Source organism: Lolium perenne, chromosome 7 (genome assembly GCF_019359855.2).
Source record: "Lolium perenne isolate Kyuss_39 chromosome 7, Kyuss_2.0, whole genome shotgun sequence".
Lineage (NCBI taxonomy): Eukaryota > Viridiplantae > Streptophyta > Magnoliopsida > Poales > Poaceae > Lolium > Lolium perenne.
The window spans coordinates 120477018-120486837 of record NC_067250.2 but is presented as its reverse complement, the minus strand read 5'-3'; the positions used below and the strand labels follow the sequence as shown (position 1 = coordinate 120486837).

Genomic DNA, 9820 nt, shown 5'->3' with positions numbered 1-9820 from the left:
ATAACCGAATTATTCTGAGATGCTGTCGTTTGCCGTCGCAGGTTCGTGGTGCACCAGGGAGGCGGAGATGGCCGCCGGCTCAAGCCTCCGTCTCCTGGGCGATCGGCGGCGGGCAGGTGTTGGCGGCGGGGCGGCCGATGACGGCGGGGCCGGGTGCTAGCGGCTGGGCCGGGCGCTGGCGGCGGGGCGGGGACGAGATCCGCCGAGGACGACGAGCTCCACCCAGGACGGGGACGGCGTGAGCAGGGACAGGGACGGCATGAGCAGGGGACGGCGGCCGACGGGGACGACCCACGGAGCGGAGGGGACGTGGTCGGTAGGGGAGGAGGACCGTCGCGGGCTCGGGGACGACTGTGGGGGCGCGCGGGAGTAGCCTTGGATGGCGGCTGCCGGGAACGGGGGTAGGGGAGGAGGACGGCAGCGGGGTCGGGGAAAGACTGGGGGAGCGGGAGGAGGCCATGGATGGCAGCGACCGGGAACGGGGGAGGGGCGGCGGCGGGTCAGGGGATGGCGACCGAGCGGACAGGTCGTGGGACGCCTGCGGGAGAGGAAATAGAACGAGCAGAAAAGGAAACGGGGTAGGTCGGGAGTGGCAATTTCTTTGCAAATAGCTTGAAGTATCGAGGGAAGTTCCGTCCGTTGCAACTCGGGAAGCAGCAAAAGCGGGGGGGAAGCACCCCTGGGCTAGCTTTTTGTTCGCCCCGCTCGCTCAGTGTATTTTGCCCAAGCACTTCTTGGCAGCGCTTTTCCATTTCGTGCTGTTTATTTGAGCATCTGCTTTTAGACCTCCAAAAGCTCCAAAAGCAGAAGCGGAAGCCTAAACAAACAGGGCCTAAGGCTAGCGCCGCCGCTTCTGTTTGGTCGGGACTGAGAGGGAGATGGACGGGAGGGGGAGGGGTCTGGGTGAGGGACATGTCTCGGCCTAGGACCTGGGAATTTTGGCCCCTTTTCCCCCAGCTTGTGTTGATTGAGGCAGGGGCACTTGAGTCCAATAAAAACGAAGCTAACGACAGGGGTTAACGGAATTCACGGCAGTGTCATATAGGGCAGAAAATAAAATTAGAATGCCAAATAGGGAAGAAAAAGTTTTCGAGGGCCAAATAAGGAACCGAAACTTTACCTAGTGTCAAATAAGGAATTCTCTCATTGCTCTTTCCCCCTCCCGCGCGGCCACGCGGGCCTGTCCGGTTTTTCCATACCTGAGCTGCCAGGTGGCGAATCGAGCCATGTGAGGTGCCGTGCCGATTTGCACGGCAGCACGGCGAGCGGTTGAGAGCTGGCGCTGCGTCTCCGGCAAGGTAGTGACCTCCGGCCAGATTTAGATGTTGTTCCTTTGTGTCCAATCTGAGTGCCACGAAGGCACCCTGCAGCGTTCTTTTTACTGCCAAAGGTTGATTGTACAGGAACATTTATATGCACTGGTACAATTTCAGGGGTTAGAATTTCATAATCTATGAATCCGAACAATATCATCAACGACGATGGGAAAGGGTATATTGAGAGCTTGGTGAACTTGTTAACGTGGCATGCTAATCCCTTTTTTGGCATTGCCTGGGGAGAGGATCAGTTATGCGTGGCCCTTGGGGCACCTCCTCGACAGTCTGGTGCATACAAATCAGGCGCATGATGGTTGAAGCTAGGCGCTTCAGCTATTTCCTGTGTTAACTGTTTATTTGCAGGTTTAAGCATGTGGCAGTTTCAAAATTATAGTTGATACTGAATCCACAATGAACACCCCACATGGTGTGGCGCTTTCGGTTTGGGTCGACGAGTTCTCCAATTCTGGCGGTCCGGTGGTGGTCGGCGTTCGGCCGTCTTGACGGCAGTATATGCTGGCCACTGCTGGTTGGTGTTGTGGCTGCGAGGGTCACCTCCTCTTTACTCAGCTATCAACCTGCATCGGATCGCCGCTGGGGTTGGCGGGTGCCGTGGTTTCGCAGTGGCGGCCATGGTGGTGATGTGCTCCCCACCCGGGGGTCGTCGTGGCTGGGTGTTGAGCCCCTCTGTCTTGCCATCAGTGGCAGAGGACGCTGCTCCTATCTGTTCTGGTGTGCCCCATGGTGATGCAGATGGCGGTCATGGGTGCGGTCTCCTCTCCGATGCGAGGTGAGCCGTGGCAGTGGTGGTGGTAGCTTCTTCTTGCCGGTTGCTGGGCTCCGGTGTCGGGTCCTTGTCAGAGCTCTTTGGCGTGTCGAGGTTTGGCATGTCGAGGGTGCTCCATGTGCAAGTGCTCAATGGGCTTGTCTCTGCTTTGTGATGCCCTTCGACTCCAGCTGGTGGCACACAGACGTCGTGGCGTCGCCTCGGCCACGTGCGACCTTTCGGCCACACCCTTGACACATGTGGTGTCGATGCGTAGTGTGGTCTCGGATGCGCGTGGCCCTTCGATTACATCGATGGTTGCAGTGTCGTTGCTGGGTCTCGACGGACCAAAGCCGTTCGATTACTCCAATGGAGCCTCGAGCTGGGTTGTCCCTCTGGTGTGTCCTCAGGACTCTTCCTTGTGATCGTTGTACTTGGGTCGTATTCTCATCGGCCAACTGCCCCCAGTTTTGTGGGGTGGCCACTTTTTTCTCCTCGGTCTTGTGTGTTGTTGGTGTGTGTGTTTTTTTCTTCTCTCTTGTAACCCCGTGTACTCTGGTTCATTTGAACCTATCTTGTAGAGGCTGAAAAGCTTCATAGGCAACTTGATTGAATATATGTTCAGGCTGGCTCACGCCCGCCGTAGTTACAGTCAAAAATAAAAAAGATGCAACAAATCAAACCTTCCATTTTGGCTTTCGTCATGCTTAACTGTACAGTAAGATCTTCTATTTCTGTTGAGTAACTACATTAACAAATTTGTACAGGACAAAAGCCTTAACAGGAAACCAACTAACTGCTGCTATGGCTATCTTTGGGAAGTATGCCACGAACTATTAATCTTCTCTGACAACAGATAACTTCACCTTGCTGCATTGCTTCTAATCGTAGACTGGAATAAGCTTTACAGATCATGCTTTCACTTTGGTAAGAGTTCAGCTTTCACTTCTGGATCTCCATTTGGCAAAACACTTAGGGATTGAGCCAACTGTTCTGATTCCTGGACAAAAACAAGCCGTTAAAAAACTAATGCAGTAAAATAATGGTTAAATATAAACACTAACATTCAGGGGACAGTCCAATCTTGAAGCAAAAAATAACTCGTAGGACAAAGCCATAGCTGGTGTAATTTACAAAGAGCACATTACCATCAGCTAGCAAAAAAAAAACATATCCATCTAAGTAAGTCTTAAACGCCAAGACCAATCTGTAAGTGGCAGGTTGTAATTGAACACATATTGTCGTCTCACCAACTTAAGCTAACACTTGGTAGAGTGCAGAATGAAATGAGCAGTATTGTGATGAACGAAACACGAAACTATTGATGGTTTCTAATGTGGTTAGACATAATCACTTCTGCTCCTGTCACATTGGCAGATTTGTATTAAACAACATTCTAAGAAAATAAACATATATCTTAAAAATGCATGCGTATTTCTACTTACAACAGCAGAAGTAGCACGTATCTGCCTGTATGCTTCAACGCCTTCAGGAAGAGCTTCTTAAGCTCCTCAAGAAGATGTGTTCTCGGACTCTGAAACAAACATCTTCAGAATATTATTTTGCCATTGCAACCGGGAGCTATCTCTTCTTGAAGTTCTCATAGACGACTAACCAAAAGAATCGGAATAAGAGGAAGCAGTTAGAAAACTGCTCATGTAATTTCTGTCAGTAGTTCAGGACAAATATCAGTGCACAAAGTCACCACAACTCAATACATGGGAGTTGGGACCAAAGCACCATACAGGGAAAATGACACGCGGAACTTGGGAAAATAAAGCCACAGCTCAAATTATAGTCAGAAGTACATCTATACCTAATAATAAAGGAGAAAGCGTTTCCGTGGTTTGGTCCGTCCAAGCTTTTGTCCGTTCAAATATGCGTCTTCGTCCGTCTTCGTCCGATTGTCCCGAATTCCTGATGTCGAGCCTTGCGTACATCCATCAAACTACTGATTTAGTCGTTCATCATCTTCTATAAATTATTTCCCTAACTCGGGAAGTAAAGGAAAGGACGTTCCGACCGGCTAGCCCGATGTCGTCAGGTCTTATCACGGCGGTGTAGACGGTGAATAATCAACCAGCTGGTCTTGGTATCGTCACTACGACATCCGAAGAACAGTATCACGATCTTCGTGTTTATATTAATTCCAGCCCACCTTTGTAATGAATTTGCCCCAACAACTAATTTTCACACGTTCATCATCTTCTGAGAGCACCATGAATTTTCCTTCTATACTCACATCTGCTGGATGGTATTGAACAGTTACAGGTTCGTCTTGCGCAAAATCATCTGACAATGCACGCCTAGCTATTCTCTGCGGCATGAAAATCATGGTTCAATGCTATGTATCAAGAATCAAAACAGAACAGTTAAAAATCAGACAAAATAATTTTAAGTCACACTTACGATCTGATTTTTTTCCGACAACAAAACATCCGTTTGTGTCAATGTATGCACAATCAAAGAAAATGTACCATCCGCCCAACGATACTTGTATACGGATAACACAAACTTCTGTATCTGTAGCCTCTCTAATACTTGAAGCTCGGTGCGACGATACAATCAATACGTGACATTGCAAGATCAAGTGACTTCTGAAATTACGAAAAGAGGATTCCGTCATAATACTATCAATCTAGCAACCACATGCAATTGGAAGAGAGGGCAGTAACAATCATGGAAAATAAGAACTTGATTATGCAAACAAAGAATTTGAAAGATCCAGTTACAGTATTCAAATTAGTGACGTTGCCAAAACCTGAAACTGAACCAAGAACTGAAGAAACAGCTACAAGTAGTCGACATCAAAGTTTTTATATATTCACTTAGGCCACATCAAATTTATACTAAATTATATGTATGTTCATATTTAGATTGCTCCTGACTAAATCTTTTTCTAGTGATAATTTCGTGCAGTAAGCTATGAGAGTTCTACACGATCATTTATATATATTCATCCATCGGAGTTATGTCGCCAAGATACGTATGCTCTTGCGAAGGCATGTGGTTGGAATGTTAGATGCAATCAAGCTGAGAAGAAAAATCAAGCGACGGACTGGGAAGCAAAATAGAAGTTTAGAGATCAGGCCTTGTTCGTTTGGGCAGAGGCAGAGGCGTCGACGGCGTCTTGCTGGTTTCCCGAGCCATCTTAAGAGACTGCATGACTCGACCCGCCATCGGCGACATCCGCCGCTACAGGTCCACGAGAGCACCATGCCGCGGCCTCCGATGGCGGATCGGAGGGTGTGGAGGATGTCGCCGATGGCGGGCAGAACAGATGTTGGAAGTTAAACTACCGAGTTCTCTGATGGAGCATTTGATTGGGTTACACATCATCGCCTGATGAAACAGGCAGAGAGAAGTGGCACATGCTCTACATGAGCCTGCTGCTGCGCCTAGAGATAAGGATTCAGGCCTCGCTAGAAGATAAATAGCGTGTGAGGGAGGCTCACCTCGTTGAGGAAGGACATGGCGGCGCGCTCGTCGGGGACGGATGCGGCGATTGCGATGAACTTGCTGCGCTTGATCTCGCGCTCGCAGCGGACGCGCCCCGCCAGCGTCGTCTACGGAGAGGGGGCCGACGACGTGGAGGAGGATGACGGCATGGCGCGTGCGGAGTCGACGGCGGCGGCGGAGCTTCGGCAGGAGTAGCTCCGGTGGACTGCGGCCGCGGGGAGCAGGAGGGGAATGGAGCGGAGGCGTGGGGCAACGCGCACGGCCGCCATCGCGGGGCGCCGTGGGTGAGTGGAAACCCGTGGGTGCGCTTCCGTGTAGCGGCAGGACTCCATCAAGCTGGGCCAAGACATGGCATGTGGCCCAGATACTTCCAGTATGAACGGGCAGATCTGGTGATGGGCCGAGTTCGTCTGTGTATACGCGCATAAACATTTACTCTACTAGCAGTACATTCCGCTTAAAAAAAGGACAGTGCTAGGAATTCTCCGGAGGCTCACACCTTTCCAGTCTCCTGCTTGCATGACACGTATCTATTTTTACCTTAAATCTGGTTTTTTGCTTCATCGTAGCAAAAAAACCCCGCTTTTGCTTCATTGAAGCAAAAAATGATTCGTTTAGAAATAAAAAAGAAAAGACTCAGCGGCACCATAAATCTAGTTTTTGCTTTGTTGTAGCAAAAAATGTCTCGCTTTTACTTCACTGAAGCAAAAAATGGTTCATCTAGAAATAAAAAAGAAAAGACTCAGCAGAGATAGACCTCGCCGAAGACCTTGGTAGCAACAGTTTTGTACTAAAGTAGCAAAACAATAAAACATTTGCAGCAAAACAGTTTGTACTATCGTAGAATCGTCCACTACTCGTCGGAGACCTCACCAGAGACTCGCAACAAATTTTTGTACTAAAGTAGAAACAACGCAGAATAATTGTAGCAATAAAAATATATTATTGTAGCATCACGTAATTTTTTAGACATCTCTGATGAGGTCCTTGCAGCACCAGCGGCAGCACTAACCTATTCCTTGGTAGCAATCAGTGGCATTTCTTTGCCGCATCGATGACACCCATTCGCAGCTCCGCTCACACTCTCTTATAGCATCGGGCATCTGATGGTTGGCTTTGCAGCTCCACCTGATGGCCTTTGTAGCAAAGCTATCAGCAGTTTGCGTCAGCGATTGCAACAACAATGCTCGAGATTAATAGCACTGGTAGCATCGCCGCAGCTCCACTCAGAAGCATTTGCAGTTCCACACGATAGCCTATGCAGCAACGATGTCGTCCATTTGCAGCAACACAACTTTAAAAATCGTAGAACTGGCAACTCCACCGGCATGGGTAGTAGCACCACCGGACATGGCCGGTGGCACCACCACATCCCGCAAAAAGCAAACGAGTCGTCGCCGTTGCAGCAATGTCAGACACAGTATGAAGCTCTGCCACACACAGGTCAGGCCATCACCACCGAACCTCGCAGCATTGCCATGCGCCGATCCTCTTGCAGCAACACCACCGTGAGGAACGGCTAGTGGCGCTCCGTAGGGACGGCCGGCGACGAGGTCGCGTCGGCTGCAGCAGCTGAGGAGGAGGCTGGGGGAGACGACGGTCTCCCTCAGGAGAGGTGGTTCTCGGTGAGGGGGCAACGAGGGTGCGCAAGCTGCGAGGGAGGCGGCAGCCAGCTGCAACTCCTCTCGGGTCAGAGAGCTAGACGTCGGCGCGGCGGCGCATTGGAGGTCGGCGCGGTGGAGTACGGCGGCAGATCCCACTGGCAGCGCGTGGCTCCAAGTGGTGGTTGGCCGGAGGCCCATGGCGACGACGGCGGCGCTGCAACGGAACGGAGGCGCACGATCCACAGAAGAGATTGGTTATTGTTGACTTTATTAAGGGGACTGCTGAGCGTCCCCCGAGGGATTAAATTTCTAATCCCCCGGGTGGACAGCCGTTGGATTAGCTCGATTGGACCGTACAGATCGTGACACGTGTCATAGTATACCTCAGTCCCACTTTTGCTACTATAATGTACCAAAGTAGCAAAAACAGTTCGTTTGTAGCAAAATCAACTCAATTGTAGCAAAACACGGTTCACCCAAAATACACACAGATCTCGTCGGAGACTCGCCGGAGACCTCGCCGGAGACGATGTAGCAAAAAAATTCGGGTACTGTAGCAACACCGACCTCATCGGAGAGCTCGCAAAAAAAACTCGCCGGAGATGTCACCCGGGAACTCGCCGGAGGCGTCGCCGGAAACCTCACAGGAGACATGGTACCAAAAAGAATATGCTAAAGTAGCAAAAAAACACAAAAATTGTAGCAGCTTTTTTTTGCTATTGTAGCAAAATCGACCTCGTCCAAGACTCGCCGGAGACCTCGCCGGAGGACTCGTAGCACAGCCGCCGTGCCATGGTAGCAGAGCAGGCCGCCGCATGGAGCACCACTGCCATGCCATGGTAGCAGAGCCATCGGCCGATCATAGCTGAAGCCAAACGCCGACGGTAGCAACGCCCACTGCCGGTAGCAGCAGCACCCACCGCCGCCAGTAGCAGCAGCACCCACCATCGTTGGTAGCAGGGAACCGCCGCCGGTTGCAACAGTGTCCGCCGCGCTATGGTAGCGAAGCCCGTCAACATTTTTAGCAAGGCCGCTGTTGGAGATATGCCCAAGAGGCAATAATAAAAGTGGTTATTATATATCTTTGTGTTTATGATAAATGTTTATATACCATGCTATAATTGTATTAACCGAAACATTGATACATGTGTGTTATGTAAACAACAGTGAGTCCCTAGTAAGCCTCTTGTATAACTAGCTTGTTGATTAATAGATGATCATAGTTTCATGATCATGAACATTGGATGTTATTAATAACAAGGTTATGTCATTATATGAATGATGTAATGGACACACCCAATTAAGCGTAGCATAAGATCACGTCATTAAGTTATTTGCTATAAGCTTTCGATACATAGTTACCTAGTCCTTTCGACCATGAGATCGTGTAAATCACTTATACCAGAAAGGTACTTTGATTACATCAAACGCCACTGCGTAAATGGGTGGTAATAAAGGTGGGATTAAGTATCCAGAAAGTATGAGTTGAGGCATATGGATCAACAGTGGGATTTGTCCATCCCGATGACGGATAGATATACTCTGGGCCCTCTCGGTGGAATGTCGTCTAAATAGCTTGCAAGCATATGAATGGTTCATAAGAGACCACATACCACAGTACGAATAAAGAGTACTTGTCAGGAGACGAGGTTGAACAAGGTATAGAGATACCGATGATCAAACCTCGGACAAGTAAAATATCGCGTGACAAAAGGAATCGGCATCGTATGTGAATGGTTCATTCGATCACTAAGTCATCGTTGAATATGTGGGACCCATTATGGATCTCCAGATCCCGCTATTGGTTATTGGTCGGAGAGAGGTCTCAACCATGTCTACATAGTTCGCGAACCGTAGGGTGACACACTTAAGGATTGATGTCGTATTAGTAGATATTGAATATGGAATGGAGTTCGAAGTTTTGTTCGGAGTCTCGGATGGGATCCAGGACATCACGAGGAGTTCCGGAGAATAAGATTAATATATAGAAAGTCATTTTATAAGTTTGAAAATGATCCGGTGCATTTATGGAAGGTTCTAGAAGGTTCTAGAAAAGTCCGGAAGAAATCACTATGGAAGGCGGAGTCCCGGAGGGACTCCACCTAGCATGGCCGGCCAACCCTAGGGGGTGGAGTCCCAGGTGGACTCCACCAAAGGTGGCCGGCCACCCCCCCCCCCCCCCCTCATGGAAAGGTGGGAATCCCACCTTGGGTAGGTTTCCCTATACATGGAAGGTTTTGGGTTTGGGTCTTATTCGAAGACTTGTAGTCCAACACTTGGGGGTTCCACCTATATAATGAGGAGCAAGGGGAGGGGGGCGGCCACACCAAAGCCATAGCTGGCCGCACCCCTCAAGTGGTCGGCGCCCCCCTCTCCCAAACCCTAGCCGCCCCTCCTCCACCACCTCTCCCGCATACGCTTAGCGAAGCTCCGCCGGAGATCTCCATCGACACCGCCACCACGCCGTCGTGCTGCCGGGATTCCAAGGAGGATCTACTACTTCCGCTGCCCGCTGGAACGGGGAGAAGGACGTCGTCTTCATCAACACCGAACGTGTGACCGAGTACGGAGGTGCTACCCGATTGTGGCACCGTCAAGATCTTCTACACGCTTTTGAAAGCGGCAAGTGATCATCTTCTGCAACAACGAGATCTAATCTCGTAGGCTTTGGAAAT

At 49.9% G+C, this 9820-nt stretch overlaps 1 long non-coding RNA gene across 3 annotated transcripts; it reads right to left on the bottom strand.

Annotated features, from left to right (window-relative positions):
- Nucleotides 1–1651: 1651 nt before the first annotated feature.
- Nucleotides 1652–5872, bottom strand: LOC127323800 (uncharacterized). Of its 3 annotated transcripts, XR_011748841.1 has the most exons (6): nt 5538–5872; nt 5174–5389; nt 4492–4679; nt 3899–4399; nt 3528–3747; nt 1652–3082 (listed from the first exon to the last, which is right to left on the bottom strand). It is a non-coding gene; the product is annotated as an uncharacterized lncRNA (long non-coding RNA). The 3 variants fall into 3 exon arrangements; XR_011748840.1 differs by having other exon boundaries at nt 1653–3082; nt 3528–4399; XR_007865963.2 differs by lacking the exon at nt 5174–5389 and having other exon boundaries at nt 1654–3082; nt 3528–4399.
- Nucleotides 5873–9820: the final 3948 nt, after the last annotated feature.